This window comes from Gopherus evgoodei, chromosome 1, assembly GCF_007399415.2.
Source record: "Gopherus evgoodei ecotype Sinaloan lineage chromosome 1, rGopEvg1_v1.p, whole genome shotgun sequence".
NCBI classification, from domain to species: domain Eukaryota; kingdom Metazoa; phylum Chordata; order Testudines; family Testudinidae; genus Gopherus; species Gopherus evgoodei.
In genome coordinates this window covers 11,847,008-11,865,358 of record NC_044322.1, presented here as the reverse complement: position 1 = coordinate 11,865,358, position 18,351 = coordinate 11,847,008, and the positions used below count along the sequence as shown (strand labels likewise).

The following is an 18,351-nucleotide window of genomic DNA, read 5'->3' as shown; positions in this document are numbered from 1 at the left end:
GAACTCAGATGTGATTGGGCCCTTGAGGAATACAGGAAATAGTTCATCGTCCACATTTTTCCATCATCCGTGTTGCTATGGTGATCCAATATCTGGTTTACCTATATGCAAAGACCTCCAAATTGTTGTTTGCCAAGATGGCTATTTTACCTCCTCTTCAAAACTGTCCTCATATGGTGGGAATTTGGCCAGTGACTTGTTCTTTCTTATGGCTAGATTGAGGTGCAAGCAATTCGGGTCTCGGTGGTCTCCTTTTGTTTCTCACTCCAGTCATACAGCATTGCTACCAACTTCCTAGCTGCAGAAATTGCAGCTTGTCCATCTCTCCCAGTTTGGCAAGCTCTCTGGAGCAGTAAGCTCCCTTTGTTTTGACAACATTAAACACAGATTTTTCCCCAGTACCAAATCGGGATGGCCCAGAGACACATCCTGTTAACCAGTATACAGCAAGAAGTATGTTGCAGAAGTCAGGAGTGAGTGCATCACAAATTGCATGCATGAGTATGAAGCAATGCTTGTTGGTGCTGCTAATGTTGCCTGTTTCAATCCATGTGTTATCTATGTGTTCCATTATTGGAAAGCAAGGACCCAAACATCTGTATCAAATGACCTAATCACTATGGTTCCTTTGACACCAAGAGATTCAAAAGCCATATTCAAGTATCAGAGAGGTAGCCATGTTAGTCTGGATCTGTAAAAGCAGCAAAGAATCCTGTGGCACCTTATAGACTAACAGATGTTTTGGAGCATGAGCTTTCGTGGGTGAATACCCACTTCGTCAGATGCAAAGCCATATTGGTGCACACAGCATTCAGAAGCTTCCTTGTGTAGCTTCCTCTTGAGTACTGTACTAGTTTTGGGTTTCTTCAACACCTCTAATGGTGATGGACTTTGCTACTTTGCCACTGAAAAAGTCTTCAGCAAGGACTTTGTTTTGGGTACACTCCTTTACTCAGGTGCATTTTGAACCATATATTCACAGAGGAATTTACAAGTGACTGCATATTGGATGCTGCAGTTAGAAACTTTTTCCATGGAGGCAAAAGGTGTCCATCAATCACCTGGTATTTCTTGAATCTAACCTTAGATCCTTTCCAGCGCTGTCTCTCTGCAGTTTTCACAGTTACTATTGTCATATCCATCAAAGACTTCAGTTACAGAATTAGCTTTGTCAAATCCTTTTAGGACCTGCCTCAAGTACTCAGCAACCAATCCATTTAATGTGTGGAATTTGTCACCAGCCTTCATTTTTGTGACGGCCATGGCATCTCTGATGTACAGGGTGGTTTTTTCGTTGCATGCCCTTAGCTCATGGATTCTTGATATTCCAGCTGATCCCCCTAATTCGGCTTTGTCTGTTCTTCTCATTGTTCCTCTTCCATACTGATGGAACAGAGGTGCAGGTCCTCTTGCGTGATTAAGCACAGTTTCCATTGAAACATCATCTCTGCATCTTGATAAGGCTGGGGCTCTGTGGAAAACAGTTTCTGGATGGATAGCTGCTGTGATTGTCCCTCTCTGGCCAAACTTAAATTGGGTCGTCTTGGCCATGACAGCAAATGTTTCGATGCTGGATTTCTTGACTGGTCTGAAGAAGTTATGTGTCTCTTCAAAATCAAAAGCACCTCTCACATATCTCTCCATTGTTCTTCACTAACATCTGCTATTTTCAGTGGAGACTCCTGTAAATCTGATGTTATATGCAGTCATGTTGACAAGCACCTCTTCTTGTGATTGAGTCAAATGAGTTTGCCTTATTGTTGATGACATGACTGGCAAGAGCTGTAACATGTTCTTCATCCCTTGTCCACACAAAAGCAAAGACTTGTTTGTGGACTTTTGTCTCCACTACTTCTTGTTAAGCCACCTCTTTCTCTCATAGCTGTTGCGTATTCACTCAGGACACGTTTTGTGAGGGTCCATCAAACAAGGGCTGGCTTCTTTCTGATCAGTCCTACAGTCCCACTTTTGTCCTTTTGAGCCTTGGGCTATAAAAGCAGGTCTGCATAATGAACTCTGATCAGATTCAAAACCTGTTTTCTTTCCTGGGTTCAGTACAACTCTGATATATGCTAAATTCGACTTGCTTGTGTATTTCTGAAAGCAACCCCTATTAGAGCATTGGTAGCACATCATCTAAATGAGAAAACTCATCCAGTCGCCACCAATTCAATTAATCACTCATTGCATCTGCTGACAGAATCACAGAGTTCTGTCTGGCAATGGTGGCTTTTGATAATTTTCCATTCTTTTGATTTTTTTTTTTAAACAAATTATCCATTTTTCAGAGTTTGTGGAAAGTCTTTTTCTCTTTGATGTAAGCTTTACGTCTTCTGTCTCCATATACTTGTAACTTCCCTGTAGAGGTAAAATTCCCAAAGTATATCGTTAGCACCACTATCACCATTTTTCATTTAGTGCAATATATAGACTTGTGCTAAATTAGATATAAATTAGATCTATATGTTAGTATCAAAATTGCCATTTTTTTAGAGAGCACTTTGATTGAAACCCAGCATGAAGCAGTGTATTGTAATCTTTAATATTGACCTTGTGTGTAACTGAATTAAAAAGCTAGTTTCTAAAATATTTCAAAGGCAAGTACTGCATGCATAGACAATTACAAATTAAAACCTACCAGGCAGACTAGATGTTACCATTGTATGTACAAAAGCTTACAAATGAAGAAGGAATTCACATCCAGTATGGGCATGCAGCCTTCTGTATGAGACTGACCTGGTCAGCAAATTTCAACTGAAAATATAGAAAACTATTATTATCGCTTGTGAGACACCTTGATAATTAAGAATTTGCAGTGTGAAAACATTTCATGCTAATATTGCAAAATATTGATATTTGCCATTTTGGCCACATGCTAAACAGCTCCATCATTTCTGAGGGGAAACAAATACGTGCCCATGCACAACCAATAAAAATCTGTTAAAATATTGTTGGTTGGCAGCTTTGACTAATAAACACCACATTAAGGTGTTGAAATTAACATAAACAGTAAAAACTGTACTCGAAGTCTTGTTGCAGTGTTTCTGGAACTGTGCAAAATGTGACACTTGCATTTCGGGTGCTATTGTTTCACCTCACCTACAGGCTTATGTCACCATGCAACAGCTCCACACCCAATCTCATCTAAACATACATAAAATTAGCTTTCAAATGATGTATGATGTGGGGGTATGTAGGCTGCATATCTTAAACTCCAAAACTATGGCCCTTTTTTGAGAATTGCTGCATGCCTGTCTCCTTAAAATCTTTTCCCAAAACCCATATGCTCCATACTCCCTCCCAGCCATAGTGCCCACACAACAGTTACATCTACTGGACTTATGTATACATCAAATTCTCCAGAGTAGAGACTTCATTTGGTGTTGTTTTTGCATAATTCTCCATAGAAATCACCATGTCCTCCTACAACACTGTGGAAATAATAACATATGTCTTCCTGTACTGGTGCAATGTCATTGGGTTGTGCCAAATAAATTGCCATTTCTGATTTCATCCTGCAAGTGGGCCAAATCCACCCTGACTTAAACATACATGGGGATTTCATGGGATGTGCAGCAGGGAGAAGGCCAGCTCTAGATGTTCTCCAGGCAACCCTCTGAAATTCATAACTGGCCCAGGAAATTCAGGCTAGATGGCAATTTTACAGGTATCCAACATGACACAAAGCTAAGATGGGTTTTGTTTTATTGTTGCATTAAGTCAGCGGTCCCGAACGCGTGGTGCCCCCGGGTACCATGGCTCCTGCCGGAGCATCTAAGTGTGCCTGCGTACTGGCCGGCGGACGAGCATCTGCCGAAATGCCACCGACAAGCTGCGTCATCCAGAGGTATCGCTGCCAAAATGCTGCCCATTTTCGGCGGTATTTCAGAAGCGATGCCTCTGGATGATGCTGCTTGTCGGTGGCATTTCGGTAGTGATGCCTATTGATGTTGACGGAATTTCGGCAGATGTGCATCCACCGCCACGGTCCTCCATGGCTCGCAGACTGGCGCCCACCAGACAAAAAAGGTTGGGGACCACTGCATTAAGTAATTTTGTTCAACGGCAGAAGACATACAAAGGTAACTGAAAGAATCCATCAGTAAAAAGTAATGGACACAAACACAGACAGCACTGAATGTAGAATAGGCTGTACGTGCTCCTAAGTGAAATCCCCAGTCAATCGTTAATTAGTGCAAAACGTACACGTTGTCCCGAATTCTGAACTGGAGAATAGAAAGGAATAACTTCAGACAACAACAGACACTAGTCTTACCCAGAGGGGTGTATAGGACAGTTGGGAGTCACTTAGGTGGCCTTTAAAGATTTATTTTTGACATTAGGAGTGCCTGCTTTTCAGACTTGCAAGCTGGAAATATGTTTAATCAATATCTGCTTGAGGCTCTAACCCTGGCACCACTGTTTGTGGGTGTGATTGATGTACATTGTGCTGCATGGGAATCATTTCCAAGTGATGGCTCACAAATGTTAATCTTCGTGGGGTATGTGTGGAGGGGAAAATTTAAAGTTCCCCAGCCTGTACAGTCTGGATGAAATTCACCACTTGGTCCCACGTCAGCATTATTTTCAGAACATAAGTGGGATGTAAGTGGCGTCTAAGCTTCACGCTGACTCAATGCACAGGGATGAATTTCACCTTCTGTGTTTTAAGTTAAAAGCAAAAAATGAACTCTTGTTGTTTCTGATGGTCAGCTGAGACCTGGTGAGCTGGTGGATCAGGACAGTTCTGAATTACTTCTAATTACATAACAAATTACTCTGATTCCTAAAATGGCAGCACCTCTTAGATTTCCACATGTTACAAATACATTCATGCTTGCTGGGTGAGAATATCTGAGTGAGATATTCATACATTTTTAGAAGTGTCCATTAGATCACCTAGCTTGACCTCAACTTATTAACCAGTGTTTTTTATTCTGTTTCTGTTCTCCTTCTACCGCTGCTGTTTGCTTATTTATTTAAGATGCGTCCTTTCAGGATCTGTAGAGTTATATAATCACTGTTATTAATTAGCAGGTACATAGCAAATTTCATCCAAGAACCACAGAGCCCATTACCAAGGAGAGTACAGCATAATTATCCCTATTTTACAGATGGAATAACTAAGGTACAACAACCAAATAAGTTGTCCACGGTCACCCAGGAAGATAGTGGTAGAGCAGGGACTTGATCCCAGGTCTCCTGTGTCCTAAAATAGGGCCCCAACCGTTGGACAATCCTGACTCTCCAGGTGCAACCATTCTTGTTTGCTCCACCCAGGCTCTTAGCTCTGCCTACCCCTATATATTCTCTCCTGTCTCTTTGTGTGCAGCCAACTATAGCAGCCTTGGGCTTTCTCCCATGCTGCCCCTGATGTTGAGGCTTCCGTGAACTAATAATGCCACCACTCTCTTCTCTTCCAAATGTCTTCCCAAGGAACACTTCACCCCTGGTGCCTATAAGGAATTAATGGGTGCCCATAACAGGAATATCACTACAGGGTGGACCTCAATAGCTTATTGTGAGTATGGAGCAGACGAGTTTTTGCCATGCGGGGGTGCCTGGGCTGAGTTGACCATAATTCCCTCAGGAGATGCACACTCTCTAGCTCTAACGACTCCTAGGGCATGGCTGAAACCCACTGGGCAAGTGTGCGCTCCTGTCTGTGCTATACCCACCACTACGATTTAATCACGGGTACTTTCAGTAAAAGTCATGGACAGGTCGTGGGCAATAAACAAAAATTCACGGCCTGTGACCTGTCCATGACTTATATCATAAATACCCCCTAACTAAATCTTAGTGAGGGGGCTGCTGCTGGAGGGCAGGACTGGTGAACCACTGCAGGAGGGATCCAAGGGGGGCCTGCTGCTCAGGAGGGACAAGGGGTCGCTGCCTGGGGAAGCAGTGGCACCAGCTACCAGGGACCACCAAGCAGTGGCTGTTCCAGCCGTCCCTTGGGCCACCACCCCCTCCACACACTGCTCTGGCCACCCCGGACTGCTGCCAGGGACTACCAAGCAGCAGCTGCTCCAGCCACGCCCTGGGACTGATGCTCAGGGGATCCCCAGGGCCAGCTGCATTGGTCACTGCTTGGGCAGTCCCTGGGGCCAGCGGCCCAGGGCTGCCTGAGCAGAGCCACTCCAGGAGCAGCTGCTGTGGCTGTCCCCTGGGCCACCTGAGCAGCTGGCCCTGGGGTCAGCCAAACTGGGCGCTTAAGAAGTCACGGAGGTTGCAGAAAGCCACAGAACCCATGACTTCCACGACCTCCATGACAGACACAGAGCCCAGTTATACCTGCTCTGTGAGTAAACAGAGGATGCTTGTATTTCCAGAGCTGTCAATCTGATGCATCTCATGACCATTGGTGGTAATGCTGACACAATGACGCAAGCTGACACCACTGACATAGAAGGGTGCTCCCTCTTCCTAGGCAGGCAAAGAGGAAGCCACCAATGTCCTTTAAGCTTTGATTTGTATTCTCCCATGTCAAGCTGCAGAAAAGCCTTTAAATATCGACTGGATACAATAGATACTTGTTTCCAGTAAGTGCCCCACAGAAGTCGGCACACATTTCAAGGGGGATTTAAAGGCACTTTAAATGGAAGGCAAAGCTTGTCAGATCTCCAGATCGCTTCTGACGCCTTCCCTTTCCCAGCTGAGCTGGGGGAGTTTATTTTTCCTACCCAGAAACATTTGGCAAAAGGGAAATTTGTGGAGGAGGTTTAGCTCAAATGAGCACAAAAACATGTGTCCCTGTAGTATATGGATGCTGTGTTTTATGAAGCAGAGCTGAGACCTTGGGTATTGGGAAGGGGGAGGAGAGGAGATCTATTTACATAGATTTGAAAAGCAGGGGAGGAAATTATTTTCCGGTAGAAAATTCTCCCAAGCGTTGGTGGGAAATCTCAGGTTTTTGGATGAACAGGTAGGAAGCAGAGCCGGGCTCTCATAGGAGGGAGGCCCTTTAATAGCACAGTCTGAATCTCGATGCTTTGAAACACCTTTGAATTCTCACAGCTTTCAGAGCCTCCACCCACTCGTTTCCCAACCACACCCACATATCTCTTAACTCGCTGGTCCAGAAGGCTGAGTGGAGTCCTCTCTGCTCCAGTGCCAATGGGAAAGGGCAGGACACAGGGAGAGCAGAGCTGGATTTTTGCTTTTAATTGAGAAGCAAACACAGACACTCTCTCATCTCCATTTTCTTTCTCTCACACACAGTTTTTTCCCCCGTCTCCCCCCCTCCCTCAGTACTGCTGTATTCACGATTGTAGTGCACCAGGATGCTGAGACGACAGGCTGTGAAGTTTCTGCGCACCAATTCCTTCTGGTTTTTCCCATGACCTTTTTTTGTGGCATGGGGCTGGTGCATGGACTGTCCAGCCCCCAGCACAAAAATATGCGATCCTGCAGATGTGAGCTGTATTTGGCAGGCTGAGTATTTGCATGTGGAATGGATTTAAAATATGGACAGAGGGATTCCATCCTCCTAACTTGATATATGTCATATATAGCGAGGGTGGCCAAACTTTTCTTTGCACAGTGATTACAAAGGGTGCCTTGTCCCAGGGCTGCCTCCATCTCTCTTTCTTTTTCGTTCTATTTTTCTGCCAGCTCCAGCTCCAGACTCCTGTCTAACCAACCCCCTTTTCTTTCCCACAATGTGACACAGCTGATTGTTCCAGCCCTTAGGCAGGGGATGGAAAAAATGGACTCAACTGATATAGAGCCAGCGATGTGTAACTTGCATATAAATCCCTCTGTTGCTTTGATTCTCCGCTTGTTTCAAGAGTCCGGGGCAATGAGATACGCTGTGTTCACCTGGCACTGCAAAAAGAGGGGTGGCCTTTGGGGAGGAGGGTGTGGTCAGTTGAAGCCTCCTCACACCTGTGTGCTGGCAGCAGGGTCTGATGGAAATCATCCTTTAACTTATGCATGAACCTATATGCATTGCTGCTGCCATTGGGGCATACAGCTGCTGAGGGTACGTCTACATTTAAAAAGAAAAACCCAGGGCAGCAAGTTTCCGAGCCCGGGTCTGCAGTGCTGGGCTCACGCTATGGCTCTAAAAATAGCAGTGAAGATGTTCCCGCTCAGGCTGGAGCTTGGGCTTTGAAACCCAGGGAAGGAGGTGAGTTTCAGAGCTCGAGTCGCAACATCTGCATTGCCATTTCTAGTGCCATAGCATGAGCCTTAGTCTGTAGACCTGGGCTCTGAGACTTGCTGCCTGTGGGTTTTTTTTTTCTGCTGCAGTGTGGACATACCTTTAGCGGCCAGGAACAAGAGACCATTGATGGGAGAAGCTGACCCACAAGGATCAGGAAAAACAAAGAGCAGAAATATTTGTTGTGACCATAAAGTGATGCTAAATTGGGACCAAGAGGCAGGAAACTGGCCCAGGGCAAGTGGTAGAAGGGGCAAGGGGAGAGGATGGTTACCCCCAAAAGTACCTGGCCTTATCCTTCCACCTAGCATGCACAAAGCAGTACCCAGAAGTCACTTACTACAGGACAAGCCCAACAAAGAAAATAACAGAACGCCACTCGCCTTCACCTTCAGCCCCCAACTAAAACCTCTCCAGCGCATCATCAAAGATCTACAACCTATCCTGAAAGATGATCCCTCACTCTCTGAGATCTTGGGAAACCGACCAGTCCTCGCTTACAGACAGCCTCCCGACCTGAAGCAAATACTCACCAGCAACCGCACACCATACAACATAAACACTAGCCCAGGAACCTATCCTTGCAACAAAGCCCAATGCCAACTCTGTCCACATATCTATTCAAGTGACACCATCATAGGACTAACCACATCAGCCACACCATCAGAGGCTGATTCACCTGCACATCTACCAATGAGATATATGCCGTCATGTGCCAGCAATGCCCCTCTGCCATGTACATTGGCCAAACCGGACAGTCTGTACGCAAAAAAATAAATGGACACAAATCTGACATCAGGTCACTCAGTAACAGACTTAAAGGTGGCAATTTTGCAACAGAAAAGCTTCAAAAACAGACTCCAACGAGAAACTGCTGAACTTGAATTAATATGCAAACTAGATACCATTAACTTAGGCTTGAATAAAGACTGGGAATGGCTGAGTCATTACACAGGTTGTATCTATTTCCCCATGAAAGCTTATGCTCAGATAAATTTGTTAGTCTCCTAAGGTACCGCAAGTCCTCCTGTTCTTTTTACAAAGCAGTAGAGTGATTCAGTCAGTGTGAATTGGCACCAAACCAATACCTCTAGGAGGCACTGTCATACAGAAGAGACAACAAACCAAAATTCTGGTAATTTCTAGCTGTCGACAGTCTCATGATCAGAATGGGGTGTTGACTTTCGTGACCCTAGCCAAATCCCAGGCCTCCAGTTTACCTTCCTAAATTCTCACTGCAATTTGAAACTAGTGTACAGCCTTTCCAATGCATCATTCCTCCCTCTCCATTCGAGACTCTATCTCACTTGTTTGGGTAGGATAATTCCTTCCCTTATGCATCTTATCCAAAGCCCTTTCTCCCAGCTTGAGAACTTCAGTTCCTGCATAGGCAAGAAGCAATGAATGGGCCCCCCTTGAGGTGCTTACTGGGTGACCAGGGGAGCTCTTTCTGCTTCTCTCCTGGGCAGCAGTGGAATTCCCGTGCTTTCAAACACCACTAAGTTCTGCTGATGTAGGACAGTGATTTCACCACTTCTGGCCCATCTTAATCATCATGGAGCAACTGGACAATGAATACATGGCATTACTATGAAAGCCACACTACCTGAAACCCTGGTGGGGCTAGCAATGGGATATATGGAGCTCTTTAAGTCACGGGGCCTAGCCCAGGGCTCCACCCACCAGGTGAAAGGAATCAGCGGGCTTAATGCAGTTCCAAGGGAACACATAAAGAAAGGAGTCCTTGTGGCACCTTAGAGACTAACAAATTTATTTGAGCATAAGCTTTCGTGGGCTACAGCCCACTTCATCGGATGCATAGAATGGAACATACAGACAGGAGATATTTATACATACAGAGAACATGAAAAGGCGGAAGTACCCATACCAACTGTAAGAGGCTCATTAATAAAGAGAAGCTATTATCAGCAGGGGAAAAAAGCTTTTGAAGCGATAATCGAGATGACCCATAGAAGGTGTGAGGATACTTAACATGGGGACACGTTACGCAGTCCCCACCGCAGCTGGAATTAACTGGCAGCCACACAGGCAGGCTCTGTGAAGAAGCCCCAAGATTGAACAGAGATTGAGACAAACTGCCTCACTCTAGAGGTTGTCACTCCAGGGCAGAACTGAGGCACTGTATGGGTAAGAAACAACCAGAGGGCTTCTGAGAAAGCTTTGAGATGCCATTCCTGGAGGAACTGCATTGGTGCAGTGGCTGAATGAGTCATTGTGGAAGAAGCATGTATTGTGCTGGTACACATGCCGTACCTGTTCTCTGTGCAGAGGACTCCATTCCCCAGTGTCGTCACTTTCTCCAGCATTTGAAAAACCCAATGTCGTATGGGGAAAATTGCACTCTTCACTCATGAGGCTCCCTATCTCTTTGCAAATCTCTGGCTGGCTTTTCCCGTGCAGCAGAACTGAATGGATTCCTTTTAAGGATTCACTGACCATCAAGCTCCATGATTCAGGTGCCACAACTTGGCATCATAAAAAGCTCCTGGTCCACATGGGCACAGGGAGTGAAATCCGAGCACAGAAAGTCCATTGAAATTTGGCACAAAAGCCAAAAGTCCCTACTGAAGTCTCGCTCAAATACGTTCTCTGGCATCTTTGTTCAAGTGCTGCCCTCGGGGGTATTCAGAGCTGGCTTCCATGTTTGGTTAGAACCTTCTCCCAGAATTACACTGCAGCGGTATCCATCTCACCTAGGCAGTAAGCTCCTTGGGGAGGGTCTATAGTTTTTCCTTCTCTCTCTCTTTCTCTGGTTCCATGTCCTTCTGTATACAGCACCAAGCACAATGGGGCCTTGATCCCTGATTGGGGTTTTCAGGCACTGCTGTAATAGGGTACAATATACAAATTATATGCAATAATAATGCCTGTCTGCATTTCTAATATACTCATTGGTGTGGTATCTAGGTGACAAATATAATTTAATTACCTACAGTGCACACCCCAATCGCGTATGCGCTCTCCCCTTTTGGAAGTAGTAGTGCTCCTGGTACAATGTTAATTCTTATAGGACTTTGGAACAAAGAACTTAGGCCCCAGTTCAGCAAAGCATTGAACTTTGAAGTCAATGACACTTCAGCATGTGCTCCATTTCTGGCTCTATAACTGCAGTGTCCTTAGCTGTGTCGTCCATGCCTTGGGCCTATCATGTGCTATTGGATTAGGATATTTGTTTGTTTCAGGTCAAACCGTAAATTACAACACAGCAGGGAACCTAGGCCACCTGATCCGATCTTATTACAAGTGAGCAGAAAGCGATCTGAGCATGTTTGTAGGATCTGCTGCACTTGCATCTCTGTTTCCTTGTCCTGGCCATGTGTTGTTGGCTGCGATGGAGCGAGTGCTACATCGTCACACTAACACAGAGCCCTAGAAAGTAGGGGCTGCTAGCCAGAACTCTGTTGTCACCTTTCGCTTTGGCTGCCTCGCTTTCTGGGTACCTCTGGTTGAGCTGCCCTAAGGCTTGATCCTCACAGGTTCTGAACACACACAACTGCAGGAAGTCAGTGGGGGTTTCAAGTGTCTAACGTTGCACACCCAAGGATTGAGGCCCTTTTTTGAAAATACAGGCCTAAGTGATGCTTCATGTCCACTTGCGATGAGATCTAAGATGGGAGAAAGTGTGAACCAGTAGGGCGTGCATTGTACTAGGAATTTTGAGGCCTGGGTTCTAGCCTAGCTCTGCCTAGTGACCTTGGGCAAGTCATTTCACCTCTTGGTTCTCTCAGTCTCTGTGATTGTGCAGTGCCTGGCCTCAGTGGGCCTTTCTGAGCACCAGCATAATAATAAGGTAGCCCTGCAACTGTCTCTTCATATAATATTTTTTCGTATTGCAATAGCCACTGAGAGCCCCAGTCATGAACCAGAACCCTGTTGTGCTAGGTGCTGTATGAACAGGGAACAAAAAGACAATTTCTGTCCCGAAGAGCTACCATCTACGTATAGAAAAGTCTCTCTCTTTCAATCTGAGGGTCAATTGTCTCCTTTCTTCGTTTAGTCTTCCCCATGTCTAAAAGTTGTTCTCATAAGTTGCAGCTCAAGCATAAGTATAGAAGCTGAGCATTTTTGCCTGCCCGGTGTGACATGTTTTTCCCTAAGAAGGTGCTTGATGGAAAGTTGCTATTTGTACCCCCCAAAAAAGATTATGGAAATGAAAATAAAACCAAATAGATGGGCAGAAGAAAGAAAAAAGCTTTTGTATTGTGTACAGTTTCGATAGTGCCACTAATAAATAAGTTACATGTAAGCAAACCAGAAGTTTGGATCTAAACATGAGATGAAAGACTTGAACTGATACTATCAACTGAAAAGAGAGAAGAGGATGAGGAAAAGTAGAGAAGCCTCAACCATAATATGATCAATATCACCAAGTGAAAGAAAGTGACTGCTTGCAAGGCTTATCAGTAGGCACTTCCATAGACCAGTTAATGATTGTGCATTTGTGTAAAATACTAAGCATATCTCTGTTTAAGTTGTAGAACAAGTTTTATGAGATTTTTGTTACAAAAGAATGTCTCTGTTAACATTTATCTATGGGAATGAGAGACCCGTTCCGTGAGGACCAGATCCTCCAGTTCTTACTCAGGCCAGACTCCGGGAGCTTTGACTGAGTATGAAATGCAGAACTGGGTTCTACATGAATTAATGGCGACATTAGAAGCTGGTCTGAGTAAGTCTGAGAGCTGATCCTTAGCTGGAATTTTTTTTTTTTTTGAACTTTGATCTCACTTGAGAGAGTAAAAACGCTGATACATTGGATGTTGGTCCCAGAAGCTGGAGGTGAAAAAGATCTATTAGAGTGCCATCCAGCACATCCTCAGCCCATGCAGGATTGCTCCCTACAATACAGTCAGTATATTTTCTGGTGCTTTGTCCAGTCCAATTTAAATGTCTTGGGTAATGGGACTTTACCAGTCTAACAGATCTAGGAAGGGATTTTCAAATACCTTCAGGGAGTTAGGAGGCTGAATTTAAAATCCCATCCACTGCAGTTAGGAAGATTTTTTTCCTGTTGTTGCTGTAGATTTTTCTTCCCAGAATCGCACCCCATTATAATGAGGTGTATCCCCTTGTCATCCTAAGTGCTTCCTCTCCAGCCTTGGTGTTTATAATAATACCTAGCTCTTATATTGCACTTTCTATCTATAGATCTCCAAGTGCTTCACAATCTTTTACTGGATTTATCCTCACAACTCTGCTATGAGGCAGGGAAATGCTATTTTCCCCATTTTAAAGGTGGAGGGTTGGCTCCAGCTCTGCTCACAGCTTCTGAAATACAGACACAAGTGATGTCTGATTTTAATGGCACTTAGGAAGATTTTGGCAGAATATCAAGAAGAATTTCCTGGTAGATCAGAATGTGGAAGAGACTGAGGAAAGTGATGAAAATCTGAACACTTTAGCCATTTAATCCTGCCGTGGCAGGGGCATGACTCCTATATTCTAACAGGTCTTTTGCCAAGAGTCTATGATACACATAGTGGGAAGATAAAAGCTAGGCTTACTCTACAGATATCAGTTACTTCATTGCTACAAAGCTGTTGACTCATAAATATCTTCTGGGGTGACTAAGCTCAAAAGAGTTTCTTTGGGCAGCCCATGTGTGGAATATGCAGCATCTTGCAACTTCTCTTTGAGAGGCTGATGTGCCAATCACACAGGAGGCTTTACTTCTTGGGAACTCTTCTGGTCCCTCTTTTCTCTCTCTACGCAGTAACTGGGGTAGAAGGGAAATGTTGCCACTTGTTCCACGGTCAGTTTTGTGAGCGGAAAGGAATATTTTCTGCACTGACCTCTCTGCCGGAAGATCTGAAGATGTAGAGTGGGGAGGGAGGATTTGTGCAGCAGTTCTTATTTATCAGGCATTTTCCATGCTCTCCCTCTCCATGTCATTGGAAGCAGCTGTGTCAGGGCACCTCCCTGTCCAGAAACGTTTAGGAAGAAAAAAACATGCCTGCAGTGATAATGGTGTGACATCCCAGCCACAACTTAAAGGGATCCCAGTGAACAGTGAATGAGCTGCTGACCCAGTCCAGGCAGCTCTGGGGAGCTGTCCATGGAGATAGAGTCCAAGTGTGAAATCCTGTCCCCAATGGCTTCTGGGGGGCCAGGATTCTACCCTAGGTCTTTTCATTGTGGGTGCTAAGCTCTGCCACTGAGCTACCGGGCGCTTGCACACGGAACCTTTTCTGTGCATGCCACAGAAACAACAACATAACAAAACAGAAAGGAGAAAAGCTCCTTCTTCTGGTCCTTTATTTATTTCCCTAGACTAGGGTAGGCAATCTATGGCACGTGTGCCAAAGGTGGCACGGGAGCTGATTTTCAGTGGCACTCACACTGCCCGGTCCTGGCCACCAGTCTGGAGGGCTCTGCATTTTAATTTAATTTTAAATGAAGCTTCTTAAACATTTTAAAAACCTTATTTACTTTACATACAACAATAGTTTAGTTCGGTATTATAGACTTATAGAAAGAGACCTTCTAAAAATGTTAAAATGTATTATTGTATAAGTTTCCCTATCTTTAAAATATGGATCATAATTAGAGTTGGTTAATATTTTTAATGAAACATGGCTTGTATATCAAAAGAGAAATTAATGCAGGAATTGTCCCACTTTAAATTGTTTTTGGCTCTTGGCTGAAATTTTACTTGTTTTGGATGCCAAAATTCTGGATTTCTGTGTTTGTTACAAAATCAAAAACCTTCGAAAGAAAAATTTTGATGAAAACAAAAACTTTTTCCATTCTTCACTGAAATTTTTCACAGGAGAAAAAAAACATTTTGTGGCCAACTTTAATAATGATGCAGAATTATCAACTTCTCAGACAGCTTGTCATTTATGTTCATAAAGTGTTTTGAGATCCTGGGTTGAAAGGTACCTTCATAAGGCAATTTAGCATTATAAAATTTCCTTCCTCACCCCAAATTTGATGAGTTTAACTCTGAAGCTGTGAAAAAAGGCATCTGATCTCATTTACTACCCTGAGACACCATTAAATATTTTCTTGCCTGCATTTTTCCCCGAGTTCACTTTTCAATAAATTTTTCTTCAAGGAAGGATTATATACTTGGGCTTCCCCTGTAAACACTAAAGCAATAGCAGAATCAGAAAAATCTATTTCCAATGTTTCCATAGCCAGGTACCTACATCTAACATAACACAGCTAGTCTCTCAAAATCTTGGATTCCTGTCTAATGCTCCTACACTGACCTCAACACCAGCTATAATCACTGTCTAAGAATGAGAAGTAATTTAGTTCCTAAGCAACCTTTCTCCTGGACTCCTGCTAAACTGTGACTTAGCATTTTCCAAAGAAAAAAGGAGACATTGGTAGTGATGATGTATTTATTAATACACTTAACCCTTAGGAACCTGGGCTAATACCCAACTACCCACTGTCAGCCAATTGGCTAACATCCTAGGGCTTTTTTATGGCCACTGGGTGGTGCTGTGTCATGGGGTTGGAAGGGAAGAGGAGGAGGGTTTCTGGGCTAATATGTAAATAGAGGTAAACCCACATTCCGTTGTCCAGGACAGACCTATCATCTTTACCTAGGCTAGGCTGTCTGGTCTTAAACATGTTCTAGTAACATTAAGGAGAGGGAATTCAGAACTTCACGTATAAGGTGAACACATGCATTTTACAAAGTTAGTAGGGTGACCGGATGTCCTGATTTTATAGGATCAGTCCCGATATTTGGGGCCTTTTTTGGTATGGACTTCTATTACCCTCCACCCCTGTCCTGATTTTTCACACTTGCTGTCTGGTCACCCTAAAAGATAGTAATGACTAGAGTGTTATGAATTTTCACGATGCCTTGCAAGGTATCATGAAAATTCATATTTTGTGCACAAATCATTGCGTGTAGGATGTGGATACAGGGGTGCTTATGGACACACTTCCCTTATGGCCTGATCCAAAACCCACTGGAGTCTGAGGGAACCTTTCCATTTTGGATCAGGTTCTTAGTGAGTGTGATGACTGCCCGTTTTCATGAAAAGCCTGGCTGCCAGCACTTAACCTGCAGAAGAGATTGTAGGATGGGGTCGCCCATGATCGTAGGGGACTGGACATGACCCAGGAGGCCCTCTCCAGTCCTATGTTCCTAAAAGGAGCAAGCCCCAAACTACCCATGTTCTAATGAACATACTTATGTGACCCCCATTACTGTAGTACCTGACCACATCACCGTCTTTCAGGTACTGGTCCTCCCAGCATCCCTGGGAGGTGCAGATATCCCCGTTTTACAAATGAGAAACTGAGCCACAGACAAACCACAGGACTTGCCCAACTTCACACAGGAAGTTTGTGGCAGAATAGGGTCTCCAGTGTCCCAGATTAGTACCTTTCACCTGGAACGCATAGGCTCCCTACTTTCCTGTTCTGTCCCATCTCTCCTGGTCACTGGCTCTTGATCTCTCCCTCAAGTTGGGAAGTGTCAGGGGAGGAAATGTGTTGCATCTTGAGGTCAGGCCACCTCCAGGGAGTTGGCAGGTTGGAGATGCAGGTAGTGATTGAGGATTGATTGGTGATCCCTCAATTTGAGGATGATCTCTACCATGAATTTACATATGAGTCCTGAGATGACTCAGGAGTCCGATCCTGGAACCACAAATCCACCTGCAGCAGGTACAGACATTTTGTGGCAGGCCAGCAGCCTGCTGGGAGAAAGTTATTTTTTTCCCCTTCTCTCTTTTCAGCTTCAAGGACAAGGTGCTTCTCTTTGAATCGGGCCGCTGCCTGATGGAGGATATGGCTCCATTGGGGTTGGTTGATGACTTGCTCTTCCCAGCTTGTGATGTCCACATCAGTTCCTCTGCAGATTTTCCTTTCCAGAAAAAGGTTGAGCCTCCACCTTCTTCTCTCTGTTGACCTTCATCTGGGCACCTTATCTCACTCAGGGCAGCGACGTCGATGTTATATCTCGCAAGTTCCCTGGCGACGATAGCAGTTCTTCTTTCCGGGCATACGTTATCTTTGTTATCCATCAGAGTGTGTGAACATTCCACATAGCAAAAGTCACTGTCTTTTTATAGCCTTGACGGCAGGCAGAGTGATCCCACTGAATGGGGTAATCCAGCCAGGAGTGTATGAGACACCCTAGGTTTAGGGCATCTTTTCTAGCCCTCTCCCCATGCGGGGTGAGCAGAGGGGATCCTGAAGAGGATTTCTCAGTCATGATAGCATCTGCCAAATTGCACCCCTGTCTCGGGTAGATGCAGGCAGTGACGGAGAGAGGTAAGGTCTGTCCACTGGAGCTGGAGGCTTTTCCTGACAGGGAAACTGAGACTTGGAGAAGTTTGTGTTTTGTCCAGGGTCACATAATGAGGCAGTTCGGAACCCTGCCCTCTGTTGGTGTATGGAGTATTGATAAGGTGTCCGTCACTAGGAATGTTATTTAACGCAAATCACAGTGTCAAGGACTGGTCCCCTGGCACATTCTTGCCTGTTTGCTGCTACTCATTTCGGTGGCTTTCATCTGAGCGACCCAGGCTCTGTTTGAATGAAGGCTGTTTGTTGCAAGTGAGTGGGGCAAAACCAGGTGGCGGGAGAGGAGCAGGCTTGGCCTCAAGGCATGACTCCTGCCTCTGACCCTTGAGTGAGACTGGGCAGTGGTGCTGACAAAGCGATTTGCTCTCAGAACAAGCTGAACTGCAGCTCTCCCTTCGTACAACGTCCCCTCGGACATCGAGAGCCAAGGTAATAAACTCATTCTCTGGTGGAACTGCCTAAGGAATCCGTGGAGCTGCACCAGAAAGGCCCAATGTCTTGTTTATTTGCCTCCGCAATGGAATAGTCAGGAACCATATATCTCCTATTACACAGACACCATCAAGTCAAACGGGCTTTTCTGTCCATTTTACCATATTCCATGCTATATCTGCATACATATCCCTGCATACTGTGCCCACCATTTCCTAGGGATAAATGACCAGATTTCATGCAAAATACCTTCAGGAGACCATATAACTTTCACTGAATATGCAGGATAGAATCTGTTCCTTCTCCCTCCTCATTGTATTGGCTCTGCAGGGCTAACAGGAATAAAACCCCAAAGCCTGCAGGTCTGACTCAGCGTTCACAACAGGAGCAGTTCTGTTGAGTGAGATGCCATTTTTACTTAGTCAGTGCAGCACAGGGGCGGCTCCAGGCACCAA

The 18,351-nt window shown here is 44.8% G+C and overlaps 1 protein-coding gene across 2 annotated transcripts in view; it reads left to right on the top strand.

Moving 5' to 3' along the window:
- Positions 1-18,351, top strand: part of GAB2 (GRB2 associated binding protein 2) — a 188,594-nt gene that overhangs the window by 29,769 nt on the left and 140,474 nt on the right. Inside the window, exon 1 of one of the 2 annotated variants that reach the window (XM_030558281.1) lies at positions 17,827-17,893. The exons of the other annotated variant lie outside the window; for it this stretch is intronic. The gene's annotated coding sequence lies outside the window, so the exon portion shown is untranslated. Of the gene's footprint in view, positions 1-17,826; positions 17,894-18,351 lie in introns of those variants that run through there. 2 annotated transcript variants of the gene reach the window in all.